The sequence below is a fragment of the Loxodonta africana genome, chromosome 1 (genome assembly GCF_030014295.1).
Source record: "Loxodonta africana isolate mLoxAfr1 chromosome 1, mLoxAfr1.hap2, whole genome shotgun sequence".
In the NCBI taxonomy this organism is placed as follows: domain Eukaryota; kingdom Metazoa; phylum Chordata; class Mammalia; order Proboscidea; family Elephantidae; genus Loxodonta; species Loxodonta africana.
The window spans coordinates 47725637-47742211 of record NC_087342.1 but is presented as its reverse complement, the minus strand read 5'-3'; the positions used below and the strand labels follow the sequence as shown (position 1 = coordinate 47742211).

Genomic DNA, 16575 nt, shown 5'->3' with positions numbered 1-16575 from the left:
CCCTAGTAAAAAAAAAAAAAAAAAAAAACCCACTGCCATTGAATCGATTCTGACTCATAGCGATCCAATATAGGACAGAGTAAAACTGCCTCATAAGGTTTCCAAGGAATGCCTGGTGAATTTGAACTGCAGACCTCCTGGTTAGCAGCCATAGCTCTTGACCACTATGCCACCAGGGTTTCCATTACTTGGTAAAGGTGTGGCCTTATTTATTTATTTATTTATTTTTTTAACCTGTGTTTTTTTTTTTTTTTTATAATAACTTTTATTAAGCTTCAAGTGAACGTTTACAAATCCAATCAGTCTGTCACATATAAGTTTACATACATCTCACTCCCTACTCCCACTTACTCTCCCCGTCTTGAGTCAGCCCTTTCAGTCTCTCCTTTCTTGACAATTTTGCCGGCTTCCCTCTCTCTCTATCCTCCCATCCCCCCCTTATTTATTTTTTAAGCCTTGCAAGCGCTCTCAGATTCCAAGGTGTCTACAGGCTAGGTCAGGTGTCTTTATTCCAAGAATACCCCCGTAGAGTGCTTCATTCCACTGGTATCATCAGCGGGACTGGGCTTTTCCTCCCCTACTCCTCTGTACGTTCCATGAGAACAAGGACGACATCATGCTCACCCTGGGAGCCACAGCTCCCAGTCAAAGTCATGGCACACAGTTGGCACTTAATAAATATTAGTTGAGTGAATGAAAGAATGAATGAGAATATGGGGAAGCTGATTCAATTACAAAGCAAATACCTCCAATTCTTTGCAGATGAATCTTTGTCTTTGATTTCTCTGCTTTTTTTCATGGAGCATGACTAGTTTTTTGCATTTCTTCTTAAGCCAGATTCTCACCAAAAGCCTGAAGGTCTGACTAAATCCCAATACGGAGGCGCAGAAGCTGTCTTTCCTTTGGGAAGCACAGAATGGACCAATATTACAAACTTTGAACCCCAATCCTAGACTTTTCCATTTGTTTCTCTGTGGGAGAAAGTGAAGGGGGATTCTCTGGGTCTTTTATAGTATGAAATATTTGTACTCAAAAGAGTAGCATAAAGAGTCCTTTATAATAAGACCTTGGAAGAAAGACCTGGCTCCCAATTCCAAAAAAATGAGCCATTGAGAACCTTGTGAAGCACAGTTCTACTCGACACCATGGGGTCACCATTAGAGTCAGTTTGAAGGCAACTGGGCCCTCAGCCCTGCGGCCTCTGTCCAGCTGTGCCCTCCACACCCTGGTGGGGAACCGACTCAGAGGTCCTGAAGGATCACTGTCTCCTTTGTTTTTCAGACGCAGCAGGAGGAGGGAGGCACACTGAGGCTGCTTGCAGACCTCTCCCGTGGCTCTGCCAGCTTAAAGTCTCCAGGTGCAGGGACTGCACCTTCCAGCCACAGGCACTACAGGAAGCACCCTGGACTTGCGGTTTGTGGAGACTCAGCCATCTTTCTGCACCATTTTGCTATTTGTGACACACAGGACAGCCCAGGCCCACTTGACTGGATCCTCACCTGGGTCACTGTAACGTCACTGCTGGGAGTGGCTTTGTACCCAGGGCGTCCAGGCTTGTGACTAACAGCTCCTGTGCTGTTTCTGCATGGAGACTTAGCCAGTCAGTAGTCTGTGCCTGTGGGTGCCTGCCAGTGAGTCCCGGTGGACTGGGTGACCCATGCTGTAGGCCCATTCGGTTCAGCTTGCTCTTAGCCCGTTACATCAGTCATGAGGGAGGCTGGGAGACAAAGGGCTCAGTGTGAAGGAAGCTAGCTAACCCTGTGACGTGTCGGTTACCATACTCACCAGAGCAGGTTCCACTTCCATCTTGGGGCAATGTTCAGAGATGAGTGTCCTTGGGGGCTGGGCAGGGAGGGGCCTCCAAAGGGCGGGGCAGAGGAAACAATCACCGGAAACCTAGGTGGAGGCCGAGCTTGGGGCCCAAGCTGAGTAATGCTTCGTGTGAACACAAGTTATCATGCTTTGTAGGTGAGTGGGCGCCCTCCACACAGGGCTCTCCTGAGGCTGAGTTTCTGTGTATTGGTGTTCATGGGGGGCTCCACAGGGCTCTTTCCTGTGCTGACATGAATTGAGTTGAATTGAAATAAATTGAAATGCCTACAAACAAGGACTAATCTCTTGCTGAGTTCCAGGCCCTGGAGAACCAGAGATGCATAGGACAGTCCCTGTCTTCACAATAGCTGGGCCTACGACTTGGGCGGGGGGAGGTGGGTGCAGGGTAGTGGTGGTTCAGTGGTAGATTTCTTGCCTTCTATGCGGGAGACCCGAGTTCGATGCCCAGCCAGCACAGCCACCACCATGAGGCTTGCATGTTGCTGTGCTGTTAAGCAGGTTTCAGCAGAGTTTCCAGACAGGTGGACTAGGGACAAGGGCCTGGTGATCTGCTTCTGAGTGAGAACCCTATGGATCACAACGTCAACCTACAATGGATCACAGGAATGGCACAGGTTGGGGTAGATTTTTGTTCTGTGGTGTGGGATCTCCAGGCCAACTTGATGGCAGGTAGCAACAATTGACTATAATATTGTGGACTTGAGCAAAAACAAATGTGAGCTTGGCAGGGCGGGAATGGGGAGGAAAGAAAAGAGAGGCTTCAAGAGGAGGTGATCTCTGAGCTGAGCCTCGAAGTATGGAATAGGGATTTGAGAGAGAGAGGTAAAGTCAAGAAGGACGTTATAGACCCAGGAAGTGGCAGGCACAAAGATATACATGTTTGAGGAATAGAGAAGGCGATGAAGCAGATCACAGATACCTGGCTGACAGATGAAAGGGGTGACGTGTAGCCTCACAGTCACATGTGACAGAGGGCAGCTCAGAATGGGCCTGAGAGCCACACAGCAGATTCACCCGGGACCGCTCCGCCATCCACTGAATCAGAATTGCAAGGCGTGTGCCCAAGAATATGCATTTTAAAACAGCCCCTACAGGTGAATTCAATGTGTGAGACCCACCGTTGGAATAGCATGGAGCCACTGAATGATTTTTCAGGTGGGGAGTGCGTGATTCTCACACTTCCATGCACAGCAGAACCACCAGGAGGACTTGTTAAACCACAGGCTTCTGAGCCCCACGCCCAGAGATTGTGATTCAGTGGGTCCCAGTAGGACCTGAGAATCTGCATTGCTAATAAGCTCCCAGACAGGTGATGCTGCTGGTACAGGTGATTCTGAGGAGACTGATGGGAGATTTTGAGGACTCCAACCAGACTGAAGAAAGCCCCACTGGCTCTTTGCCACTGAGGAACCAGGACAGTCATGCTATTCAGAGCACTCAGATCTGACCAGATACCCCTTTCTTATCTGTACCCGCACCCTGGGTTCGAACTGTCTGAGACAGGAGTATGGTGCCCTGGGCGTGTGGTCCCTGTCCCGTGCTCGCTGAGCTAAGCGGACCAAGCCTGAGCCAAGCTGCCCAGCGGGCCCAGCCAGGGCCTTGTGGGGTTCTCGAATCCACCAGGCAGGCCCTTGCAGAGGTCCATGTAGCAGACTCCCGAGGCCACATGGAAACATTTCCAGGGATCCATGGCACTGCCTAGATTCCTGCAACCAAGGGCTATGCCTGCCATCCCCTGGGTCTGGAGGGTTTTATTAGCAGCCTGTACTGAATTGAAAGGAGCCCTGGTGGCACAATGGCTAAGCACTCAGCTGCTAAGTGAAAGGTTGGTGTTTCAAACCCACTCAGTGGCTCCATGGGAGAAAGACTGGTAGTCTGCTCCCGTAAAGATTTCAGCATAGAAAACCTGATGGGGCAGTTCTGCGCCATTGCTTGGGGTTGCTATGAATTGAAATTCACTCAACGGCACCTGACAATGACAACATAATTGAAGTAAGGCTCCACTTGAAATTACAAGTCTTTTCTTACTATTTGGCTGTCTCCCGTGAGTAAAGAGCTGAGCACTGTGCTTAAGCCCAAAGACAACGACCATGCCAATTCCCAAGTCCCAACTTGCAGCTCCGTCTCCTGGGACTGTTCATGGCATCAGTTCTATATCAGGCAAGGTCCAATCAGTAGAGAGGAAATCACACATTAATTTGAACAAGGGAAGTGTGATATAACTACAATGAGATTAGAATAATGAGGGATTGGCTAGTAAGAAGTAAAACTATAACCAAACCCGAGTTGCCGTTGAGTCGATTCTGATTCACAGTGACCCTATAGGACAGAGTAGAATTGCCCCATGGGGTTTACAAGGAACTGCTGGTGGATTCAAATTTGCTGATCTTTTGGTTAGCAGCCGAGCTCTTAACCGCTGCATCACCAGGGCTCCAGTAAGAAGTAAAGAGAACTCTAAATATGACAGATAGAAGGAGCAGCCGCTACCCTCTGAAACAGCACACTCAAGGAAGAGTTCTCCCTCCCGTCCCTCCCACCAGGGCTGAGGTCCAGGCCTCGCTTGAGAGAGCACTGCTGTGTCCGCTGAGGGCTGAGACGTTGCTGTGGGCTGCACTGTGGCTTGCCAGGGTAAGCTGTTCACAGGGAAGCGTCTTCCTGGAGGAACTCCACTATAAACTGGATAAGAGGGAGTATCGGAGGAAGCTGCTGGTTGCTGCTAACCCCTGTGGACTGCAGGAGCCTGAACCTGATGCTGGGGAAGCTGCCTGCACGGCAAGAGTCAGCCAAGTGAGCACACAGGAAGCAGGAAGGAAAACCTCTTCCTCGTGCAGTGTCTCTCTAGCGCCATCTGCTGACAACATTTGACACGACAGCCGACAAAGGAAAAATACTTAAAGGGCCCAGATCAGTTTTCACAGAGCAGGCAATGAAGGGTAAATTTGGAGCTGAGCAGCACTAAATTGATAAATGGTACAATCCTCAGATCTGATTTGGTTCTTGAGAGAAGAGTCCAGGATTAGGGGTTTCTCAAACCTATTCTTTGATCACAGGACTGGAATTGAAAGGGGACTTAAGAGCACTGAATGACTTGACCAAGGCCATACGGCTACTGACAATTATGGGGTGGAGAGAAGGACATCTAAACCCTGCTCTCTCTACTGCCTCACTCTGTCCTTCACAGGGCTTTTGCCATAAAAGCGGGCAAGACCAGTAGCATCCATTTTACAGATAGGCACCCAGACCAAGGTTGAAAAATTTTGCTTAAATTAATGAACATTCCCATCCAAAGAGAACTTAAGTCACGGGGTGGTGTTCTTGCCCCGGGAAATTTTCTGCCTTCCAAAAAAATACTTTGGGTTCTATAAAAACATTTTAGATGCTAAGAAAAGGCAGTGTGAGCAGTGCAGCCTTGTATATACCCCACTTGACATTGTAGGGGCCCAGGAAATATTTGTTGACTTGATTTATAACATCACCTGGCACAGACCTGGGAACTACTGCGTTTTCCTCTTGTGAATATGAAGATAACCGTCTTCATAGTAATGATAGTAACAGTCCCTAACTAGCCTGTATTCAGAGCTTCCTGTGAACCCAACACTGCTATGTACTTGACAAGCAGAAGTTCATGAGATATTCTTTCTTTTCCACTTTTTATGTTGTTAATTGCCATTGAGTCACCTCCGATTCACGGCAACCTTGTGTATAACAGAACGAAACATTGCTTGGTCCTGCGCCATCTTGATTGTTGGTATGTTTGTGTCCATTGTTGTGGCTATATTCTTTTCCACTATCACTACAGTAAATTAGCTTGTCAGTTAGTGGATCAGGTACACACAGAATATCAAACCAGGGCAGTATTTCCTTCACTGTTAGCTTAGAATATAGACGTGGTTAAGGGCTCTGAATGATCTAAGAATCATCTCCCAAGTTTAGCCTACACTTTCTTAGAGGAACGGCTTAATACCTCATGATCCCGTTAATTTTCTCTTCAGATAAATATGTAATATTTGCAGCCTTTGAGCTCTTGAAAAGTATGTGAATCCCCTTTGTTTTTTAGAATTTTATTCTTGGTGAGCCTCATTCCAGTATCAATAAAAAATGGAACTCAGGGGCCAGAATTTCCCAGCCATCACCAATGTTGTAGTATGATGACGTGTAGAAGACTCTTGTTTAACAACTTTGGGACTTAAAACGGACTGACGATTCTCATCAACAAGTGTTCCTTGCACACGCACTGGGTGTGAGGAATTTCTTGACTCCCACTGACAGTTCTGACGTGGGAAGAAGAAGCGCTTATATTACCTAACGTAGAGGTAAAGAAGTAGAGGTGAAGGAGTATTCCCTCAGGAGTCAGTGACCAATTCTTAGAGGCTGGACAGGGACCAATACCAGAAGCCACCGACAGAGAGACCCAGCACCAGACCTTACAGTAAGCTTGCCCACACCCCCAAACTGCAGTACAGCATTCCCTACTTCTGGTTTTCTGCTGTTGCCTCGGAGAGAATGAAAACTTCACACCTGACAGGTAGCCCTGGCAGACGATAATTTTGTATAACGTGGTGAAGCATTTAAATAGGCCAAGTTATAGACTGACTAAAGAAATACAGGAAAGGAAACAACCCGAATAAGAAACGAGAAGGGCCACATCACAACAGACCCAACTGAAATTAAAAGAATCATATCAGATTATTATGAAAAATTGTACTCTAACAAATTTGCAAACCTAGAAGAAATGGATGAATTCCTGGAAAAACACTACCTACCTAAACTAACACATTCAGAAGTAGAACAACTAAATAGACCCATAACAAAAAAAAGATTGAAAAGGTAATCAAAAAACTCCCAACAAAAAAAAGCCCTGGCCCGGACGGCTTCACTGTAGAGTTCTACCAAACTTTCAGAGAAGAGTTAACACCACTACTGCTAAAGGAACTTCAAAGCATAAAAAATGATGGAATACTACCCAACTCATTCTATGAAGCCACCATCTCCCTGATACCAAAACCAGGTAAAGACATCACAAAAAAAGAAAATTACAGACCTATATCCCTCATGAACATAGATGCAAAAATCCTCAACAAAATTCTAGCCAAGAGAATTCAACAAGATATCAAAAAAATAATTCACCACGATCAAGTGGGATTTATACCAGGTATGCAAGGCTGGTTTAATATTAGAAAAAACATTAATGTAATCCACCATATTAATAAAACAAAAGACAAAAACCACATGATCTTATCAATTGATGCAGAAAAGGCATTTGACAAAGTCCAACACCCATTTATGATAAAAACTCTCACCAAAATAGGAATTGAAGGAAAATTCCTCAACATAATAAAGGGCATCTATGCAAAGCCAACAGCCAACATCACTCTAAATGGAGAGAACCTGAAAGCATTTCCCTTGAGAACGGGAACCAGACAAGGATGCCCTTTATCACCGCTCTTATTCAACATTGTGCTAGAAGTCCTAGCCAGAGCAATTAGGCTAGACAAAGAAATAAAGGGCATCCGGATTGGCAAAGAGGAAGTAAAATTATCTCTATTTGCAGATGACATGATCTTATACACAGAAAACCCCAACGAATCCTCCAGAAAGCTACTGAAACTAATAGAAGAGTTTGGCAGTCTCAGGTTATAAGATAAACATACAAAAATCACTTGGATTCCTCTACATCAACAAAAAGAACATCGAAGAGGAAATAACCAAATCAATACCATTCACAGTAGCCCCCAAGAAGATAAAATACTTAGGAATAAATCTTACCAAGGATGTAAAAGACCTATACAAAGAAAACTACAAAGCTCTACTACAAGAAATTAAAAAGGACATACTTAAGTGGAAAAACATACCTTGCTCATGGATAGGAAGACTTAACAGAGTAAAAATGTCTCTTCTACCAAAAGCCATCTATACATACAATACACTTCTGATCCAAATTCCAATGTCATTTTTTAAGGTGATAGAGAAACAAATCACCAACTTCATATGGAAGGGAAAGAAGCCTCGGATAAGCAAAGCATTACTGAAAAAGAAGAAGAAAGTGGGAGGCCTCACTCTACCTGATTTCAGAACCTATTATACAGCCACAGTAGTCAAAACAGCCTGGTACTGGTACAACAACAGACACATAGACCAGTGGAACAGAATTGAGAACCCAGATATAAATCCATCCACATATGAGCAGCTGATATTTGACAAAGGCCCAGTGTCAGTTAATTGGGGAAAAGATAGTCTTTTTAACAAATGGTGCTGGCATAACTGGATATCCATTTGCCAAAAAATGAAACAGGACCCATACCTCACACCATGCACAAAAACTAACTCCAAGTGGATCAAAGACCTAAACATAAAGACTAAAACGATAAAGATCATGGAAGAAAAAATAGGGACAACCTTAGGAGCCCTAATACAAGGCATAAACAGAATACAAAACATTACCAAAAATGACGAAGAGAAACCCGATAACTGGGAGCTCCTAAAAATCAAACACCTATGCTCATCTAAAGACTTCACCAAAAGAGTAAAAAGACCACCTACAGACTGGGAAAGAATTTTCAGCTACGACATCTCCGACCAGCGCCTGATCTCTAAAATCTATATGATTCTGTCAAAACTCAACCACAAAAAGACAAACAACCCAATCAAGAAGTGGGCAAAGGATATGAACACACACTTCACTAAAGAAGATATTCAGGCAGCTAACAGATACATGAGAAAATGCTCTCGATCATTAGCCATTAGAGAAATGCAAATTAAAACCACAATGAGATTCCATCTCACTCCAACAAGGGTGGCATTAATCCAAAAAACACAAAATAATAAATGTTGGAGAGGCTGCGGAGAGATTGGAACTCTTATACTCTGCTGGTGGGAATGTAAAATGGTACAACCACTTTGGAAATCTATCTGGCGTTATCTTAAACAGTTAGAAATAGAACTACCATACAACCCAGAAATCCCACTCCTCGGAATATACCCTAGAGAAATAAGAGCCTTCACACAAACAGATATATGCACACCCATGTTTATTGTGGCACTGTTTACAATAGCAAAAAGCTGGAAGCAACCAAGGTGTCCATCAACAGATGAATGGTTAAATAAATTGTGGTATATTCACACAATGGAATACTACGCATCGATAAAGAACAGTGACAAATCTGTGAAACATTTCATAACATGGAGGAACCTGGAAGGCATTATGCTGAGCGAAATTAGTCAGAGGCAAAAGGACAAATATTGTAGAAGACCACTATTACAAGATCTTGAGAAATAGTATAAACTGAGAAGAACACATACTTTTGTGGTTACGAGTGGGGGAGGGAGGGAGGGTGGGAGAGGGTTTTTTACTGATTAGTTAGTAGATAAGAACTACTTTAGGTGAAGGGAAGGACAATACTCAATACACAGAAGGTCAGCTCAAATGGACTGGACCAAAAGCAAAGAAGTTTCCGGGATAAACTGAATGCTTCAAAGGTCAGCGGAGCAAGGGCGGGGGTTTGGGGACTATGGCTTAAGAGGACTTCTAAGTCAATTGGCAAAATAATACTATTATGAAAACATTCTGCATCCTACTTTGAAATGTGCCATCTGGGGTCTTAAATGCTAACAAGCGGCCATCTAAGATGCATCAATTGGTCTCAACCCACCTGGATCAAAGGAGAATGAAGAACACCAAGGTCACACGACAACTATGAGCCCAAGAGACAGAAAGGGCCACATGAACCAGAGACTTATATCATCCTGAGACCAGAAGAACTAGATGGTGTCTGGCCACAACTGATGACTGCCCTGACAGGGAGCACAACAGAGAACCCCTGAGGGAGCAGGAGATCAGTGGGATGCAGACCCCAAATTCTCATAAAAAGACCATACTTAATGGTCTGACTGAGACTAGAAGAATCCCGGCGGTCATGGTCCCCAAACCTTCTGTTGGCCCAGGACAGGAACCATTCCCGAAGACAACTCATCAGACATGGAAGGGACTGGACAATGGGTTGGAGAGAGATGTTGATGAAGAGTGAGCTACTTGTATCAGGTGGACACTTGAGACTGTGTTGGCATCTCCTGTCTGGAGGGGAGATGGGAGGGTAGAGAGGGTTAGAAACTGGCAAAATTGTTACGAAAGGAGAGACCGGAAGGGCTGACTCATTAGGGGGAGAGTAAATGGGAGTATGGAGTAAGGTGTATATCAGCTTATACGTGACAGACTGACTTGATTTGTAAACGTTCACTTAAAGCTCAATAAAAATTATTAAATAAATAAATAGGCCAAGTTAGGAGACTATGAATCCTCCCTATAATCAGAAGTACAATTAAGGCTTTTCTTTTCCCAGCGCTGTAAAATGACTGTGGTTGATGTTGTCTAAGTTACGTTAACTCTTTTGAAAGGGCTCCGTGTCCCCATATGCCCCCTGGAAGTAGAACACTGAGGGTTTCATGCAGACAAGAACTGATGGCTTCCACACTCAGAGACTTAAACACTATCATTTTGGGGGCTCCTACTTATTATTATTTATTTTTTTTACTTATTTGAAACTCTGTAAGCACTTTAAAAAAAAAAAGCACTTTACATTCTGTGAAATGGGCGTTTTATACCCATCTTGGAGATGGAATCACACACACATATGGAGTTGTCATTTGAACCCAGTCTGTCTGGCTCCAAATGCCATTCACTTCCAACTACGTCAGACTCCAGCGTCCCCTTCCATCAGCGAGCCCAGCTCTGGTGGCTTTTGCAGGGACCTTTCACAAATCCCCATGCGGAGCCCCTCCCCAGAGGCCCGATTAAACTGGCCCGGGGTGAGTCCCCGTCTCAGGATTGCTAACTGACCCCCAGGGGATTCTAGTGAGCAGCCAAGGCTGTGCCCATGGTGAAAAGCATTGGGAAAATCGAAGCTACAAAATGTGCGTGCTGTGAAGTGAGCGAGAAGTCATTGATAGAAAACTTACATATCAATTTGGCCTTGGCAGCCATCCCAGTTCCTGGCACTGGCCTGCATGGAGCGATGAGGCCAAAACGTGGTGTCCTGCCCACTGCCCAGACCACATGTGGCCAGAGCAGAGTCTGTGCCTCACGGCCTTGTTCCAGCCTCTGGAAATACATAGAACCCTAGCAGTTAAGTGTGCAGTGAACCAGGCTGCTTTGGAGGGGACACAAGAAATAATTGTCCCTGTCCTGCCCTTCAGGATTGGACAGTCTGAGGAGACACAGCTAAGCTAAATAAAAAGGACAAAAATACTCCGAACGTATGATAAGAACCAAGTGAGCAATATTCAGAGGAGCTGGGGCAATCAGGGAAGGCTTCCAGGAGGTGGTTAGCCAGGCGCCCCAGAGCTGCACTCAGAAGGACAGGAGGGCTCTCGGGGGCAGGTGAAATCCTGCGGAGGCAGGGAGACGGGTGTGCCGAGCCCCGCCAGGCCACTGTGGCTGGAGCTGAGGGCGTTAAGGGATGGCCCATCAGAGTCAGTAGGCTGGGCTCCGGAGCCCGAGTTTGGACTTCATTACATTAGAGCCATTGGAGGGGCGAGCAGGGAGACTTAGCAGACATGTGCCAGCGTCAGTTTGTCGTCGGGTCCCCACCCGTAGGTAGGACCTTCAGCAGCCATTGCCCAGAGGGACGGGTGGACACCGAGGAGGTGAGGACGGCGGCGTTTGCAAAGCCTCCCAGAACCCCGCAGCCCTCACCCGGCTGGGCGCAAAGCTGCTTAACTGTCCACAGACAAGGATGTGCAGCTCCTGCGGCTCTGTGGCGTCTCTGCCCGAGGGAGACCCAGTTAGAGCTCCTTCTACCCACCCTTCTCCACCTGAGGGCGGGGCTGGGAGCGGGGAGCGGCGCAGCGGCGGTTCCCACGCCCGCGCTGGCGCCTCCTGGTGCTGGCCTCTGGCCCCGCAGGGCCGCCCCCTGGACGCCCCCTCTAGCTAGCTAGCTGCCGGAGCTCAGAAACCCTTCTCCCGTGGCCCTCCCCCTCTCCAGGGTGGCAGACCCCGCTTGAGGCAGCTGATTTTCTCCCCATGAGGCTCTCCGTGGAGATATCCCGAATACCCTGGGTTGGCCCCGTCCGCGTGTGGTATGAACCCCTGCCACTGCTGGTTACCAGGTCTAGGTCACCACTGACCCGCCTGGACCACGCAGATGCTCCTGCCAGAGAATTCACGAGGTGGTGGGGAGACAGCTGGAGCGGGCTGAGTCACAGCCAGGGCAGCGCGGAGGAAGAAGGACCGGGAAGGACCCTGAAGCAACCCCCCCGCCCTTTTTTTTTTTTTTTAACTTAGGCTAGCCAGAGTGTTTCTGTTGTTTTTCATTCAGAAGAGCTTCAACCACTACACCGAGCCTAACCCTCAGCCTCTCCCTGTTCTGCCAACCCCCATCTCTCTTTCGGGCTCACTAACCTCCCCGCCCCGCTCCGCCCCGCATTCCAGCTGCCTGAAGGACCTCCCTTCTAGCCCGACCCTCAGCCCCTCCCCACCAGCTCCCAACCCCGTCGCTAAAATATCCCAACAGGCCTGTGACACTGTCTTGAACTGGGCCACATTTTGTTTTATAAAGCTAAGCTATGACCCAGCTGGGTCCTCAGTGCTCCGCTACATCACTTTTTTTGGGGGGGGGGGGAGTGTTAGTAGTTTTATTTTTTAGAGCAGTTTTAGATTTATAAGGAAACCCTGATGGCGAAGTGGTTAGGTGCTACGGCTGCTAACCAACGGGTCAGCAGTTCAAATCCGCCCGGCGCTCCTTGGAAACTCTATAGGGTAGTTCTACTCTGTCCTATACTATAGGGTTGCTATGAGTCGGCAGTGGGTTTGGTTTTTTTGGGTTTTAGGTTTATAAAAAAAAGTGCAGAAAGTACAGAGAGTTCCTGTATACACCTTGCCCCTGCACACAGTGTCTCCTAATATTAACATCTTGAATTAGTGTGGAACCCTGGTAGCGCAGTGGTTAAGAGCTCAGGCTGCTAACCAAAAGGTTGGCAGTTCGAATCCACCAGCTGTTCCTTGGGAACCTTGTGGTGCAGTTCCACCCTGTCCAACAGGGTCACTAATGAGTTGGAATGGACTCCATGGCAATAGGTTTGGGTTTGTTTTGTCTTTTTGGCATTAGTGTGGTACATTGCTTACAGTTGATGAACGAATACTGATACACTGTCATTAACGAAGTCTACAGTCTACATTAGGGTTCTGTCTTTGTGTCCTACAGTCCTACGGGTTTTGACAAATGCATGTCATGTGACCGCCATTACAGTATTATGCAGAGTAGTTTCACTGCCCTTAAAATATCCTATGCTATTTTTTTTATCCCTACTCATTCTTCCCCACTCCAAAGCTACTCTTTTTTTTTTTTCACTGTCCTATAGTTTTGCCTTTTCCAGAATGTCCTGTAGTTGGAATCCTATAGTATGGGTTTTTTTCAGACTGGTCCTACCTCATTTTGCTCACCTGCATTGCTCCCCCATCACTTGGTCTCCACTGAGGCTTATGTGCAGGTCACTAGCCTCAGGTTCTCAAACCATCCCTGCCCTCCACCTTGCTCTTTGCAGATAATCCCCTACTTCACTGAAAAATGGAGGCCATCGATTCTGAATTCCTCAACTTCTCTCCTCCTCTCCCCCCAGGAGGTCAGGTCCTGCATCCTTCCTCTCCTCCTCCTTAGCTCCCATCTCAGAAGAGGCAGGTACCTGTTTGTCAGATCTAGGCCTTCCCTCCTGCCTGTGTTTCGTTTTTCTTTTCATTGTAGTGAATATATACGTAACAAAATGTCATTTCAACATTCTTCACATGTACAATTCAGTGACATGAGTTGTGTTTATCATGTTGTGTGACCATCAGTCACCACTATCAATTTCCACATTTCCCCATCACCCTTAACAGAAGCTCAGTGTCCTCTAAAGCAAAGAGCCCTCCCCCCTTGTGCCCACCTGCCTGTGTTTTTAATCCCATCCTTTGCCCCTCCTCCAGGACCTTAGTCAACAAGTGTTCCCTTTCTTTCTTGCCTTATCATTTCCTCTCCCAGGGCTCATCTTCCTTAGCCAGAACACATGCTCATCTCCTTCATCCTTCAAAGTCTTCCCAGGACCCCACAATCCCTTCAGGTCCCAGCCTTCTCTCTTGCCTTCCCTTCTTAGCCAAATTCACTGTCTTCACTGTTTCACCTCCCACTCACTTCCCCACTCCTTCCGTCTGGCTTCTACTTCCACCACCCTCCTGAAAGTCAGCAACAACCTGCTAGTCTCCAAATCCAAGAGCCTGCCTTCATCCTCACCCTCCTCCATCTTGGTGCATTAACCATGGCCTCCCTCTTCTGAGGCAATACTGTTCTCTCTCACTTCTTCTCTAAGCTTCTTATTCTCTGGTTCCTTCTTCCCAAGGGGGTCATGTCTGTTCCCTAGGTCTCTAGGTCTTGCTCTCAATCTCTCCTTCCATTCTCCCCATTTGCAATCTCATTCACTCCAAGGGTTTCGGCTACCAGAGAGCAGTTCTTACCTGCCTCCTAAGCTACAGGCTCTCATTTTTAACCCCTGCTTACCGTCCCCACTGGATGTCTGGGCACCTGGTTGCATTCTGACCAGCAAACGTTCCTCCTCCTCCTGGTGATAGCACCCCAGTTCTCCTCTGGGGAACCACCCTCTCCCATTCAGTCCACCTAGTTCAGGTATGTCTGCTCCAAGAATGGCATGTCACCCAGAGATGAGTATATGGCTCAGATCAGCCAAAACTATCAGTCCTGAGTCTCTTGTTAGAACTAGCAGCTGGGTTTGCTAAGTAGGTTAAATATATCAGGGTGATATGCTGGGCACCACCCTTGCTACCGTGTGTGGTGAGGGAGGGTACCTGAGAATGAAAGCAATGCGAAGAAAGCAGAGCTGGGAGATGAGAGGCAGGGATTTCTGACACTCTCACTTGAGTGTCTGGATCCAGTTCTGCTTAGAGCCACTACTCCTGGACTTCCCAGTTGTGTAGGATGGTACACAAATTTTTATATCAGCTGGTGTGACTTGGAGTTTTTCATTGGCTATCAAAGGCCTCCTACAGACACCTTGGACAAGACTGAATTCATGCTCTCCCTGATCCTTCAAACCAGCTTCTCAATCCGGCCTCCTTGGTTTCATTAATGTCCCCACATGCTCCCAGTCACCAAGCTAAAAATTTAAAGTGTTGATTTCTCCCTCTCTTTAATCCTCCATAACCAAGCAGTGCCAAGTTTTATTTCTACATCTCTCTTCTCTGTTTTCTGGCCCCATCCCACTTACAACTTGAATCACATTCTGCCTAAACCTTTCTAATGATTTCCTAATTGGCTTCCTGGCCCCAATCTACCCTACACTTAGCTGTGAAGATTAATTCCAGAGCTCATATGACAACCAGCCGCCTGTCAAGAACCTCCCACGACCTCCCCTCTGACTAGAAACTAGTTCAGGACTAAGCACCTCAGCCTAGTATCCAAAGCTCCCCTCCCTTTGTTAGCTTACATGTTCATGCGCTTATTCACGTCCACTGTGCCAGGCACTGTCCCCATCGACCCTTCCAGCCACAGCCCACACCACTCTCTGAGCCTGTGTCCTGCACCCACCCCAAGCTGTCCTGGCCGCAGCCTAGTTCACACTTCTGCCCCAGGTGCCCCCTCCGGCAGACGATTCCACCTGCTGAAATGCCTCAACTCAGCTCTTCGGAGCAGTCAGCGTGGTGTCCTGTGCCCTCGGAGCGCCCACGTGTACGTGCACCACTCAACAAGGTCAACTGAATTGTGAAGGCTTGCGCACACCTATCCTCTCTGAAACACCTGGAGACCGGAAACCGGCCCCACTCATCTGCATATTTCCTACGATGCCCCGCTCGGTGCACCGCACGGAGCGAGTGCTCAGCAAAACCCGCTGAATAAAAGAGGACGTGGGCCTGCTTGAGCGCGATGCCTCTGGATCCTAGCGGACCCCAGCCTGCCACTCTCCTCTCTGACCCGGGCTCCTCCCAGATCCCACCAGGAAGACCCAGCTGTGCCCGGCCAGGCACCCCCCCCAACCCGTTCCTGCAGAAATCAATGCAAAGCTCACCTCCAGAAGCTGATCAGCAAACACGGTTTTTGCACCCCCCTCCATTAAACAATTAAAAAAGAAAAAAAAGAATGCGTAGCAGGAAGAATCAGCATGATGTAATGTAGTTTCAATAGTAACTTTCTAAGAGTTTCTCTTTTCGTTTTTATTGCCCACGCCCCCCCCACCCGTCTCCCTCCCTCTGCCCACACACACCTCTACGCAGATCCTTCTCTGGGTTTGGGCTGTCTGTCTGTCTGTCTCTCTCTCTCTCTCACACACACACACACACACACACACACACACACACACACACACACACCCAGCGGCGCTCTGATCCCCGTCCCCTTACTGTCTCTGGCTAAGCCGCCCCCGTCGGGAGGCTGAGGGCACACACACACACACACACACACACACACACACACACACCCCCAGCGGCGCTCTGATCCCCGTCCCCTTACTGTCTCTGGCTAAGCCGCCCCCGTCGGGAGGCTGAGGGCGTCCCCTCTGCATCTCTGCATGCGACCGCCAGGGTCCGGAGCCGGGAGGAAGGACAGTCCTGGAGGAGTGTGGGCACAGGGCACTGGACGGCCAGACAGTGAGCGAGCGCCCAGCACCGGCCATAGGCGTCAAGCCCTGCGCGGTCCTAGCATTCAGCAAGCGCTTGTGGTAGGGCTCCGCTAGGGGGCTCTGCGGCGAAGTTTGATGGAAGGTGTTAGG

At 47.7% G+C, this 16575-nt stretch overlaps 1 long non-coding RNA gene across 1 annotated transcript; it reads right to left on the bottom strand.

Moving 5' to 3' along the window:
- Nucleotides 1–9158: 9158 nt before the first annotated feature.
- LOC135230591 (uncharacterized) lies at nucleotides 9159–16248 on the bottom strand. The gene is made up of 3 exons (XR_010321167.1): nucleotides 15877–16248; nucleotides 10786–10927; nucleotides 9159–9904 (listed from the first exon to the last, which is right to left on the bottom strand). It is a non-coding gene; the product is annotated as an uncharacterized LOC135230591 (long non-coding RNA).
- Between the last annotated feature and the right edge of the window lie 327 nt (nucleotides 16249–16575).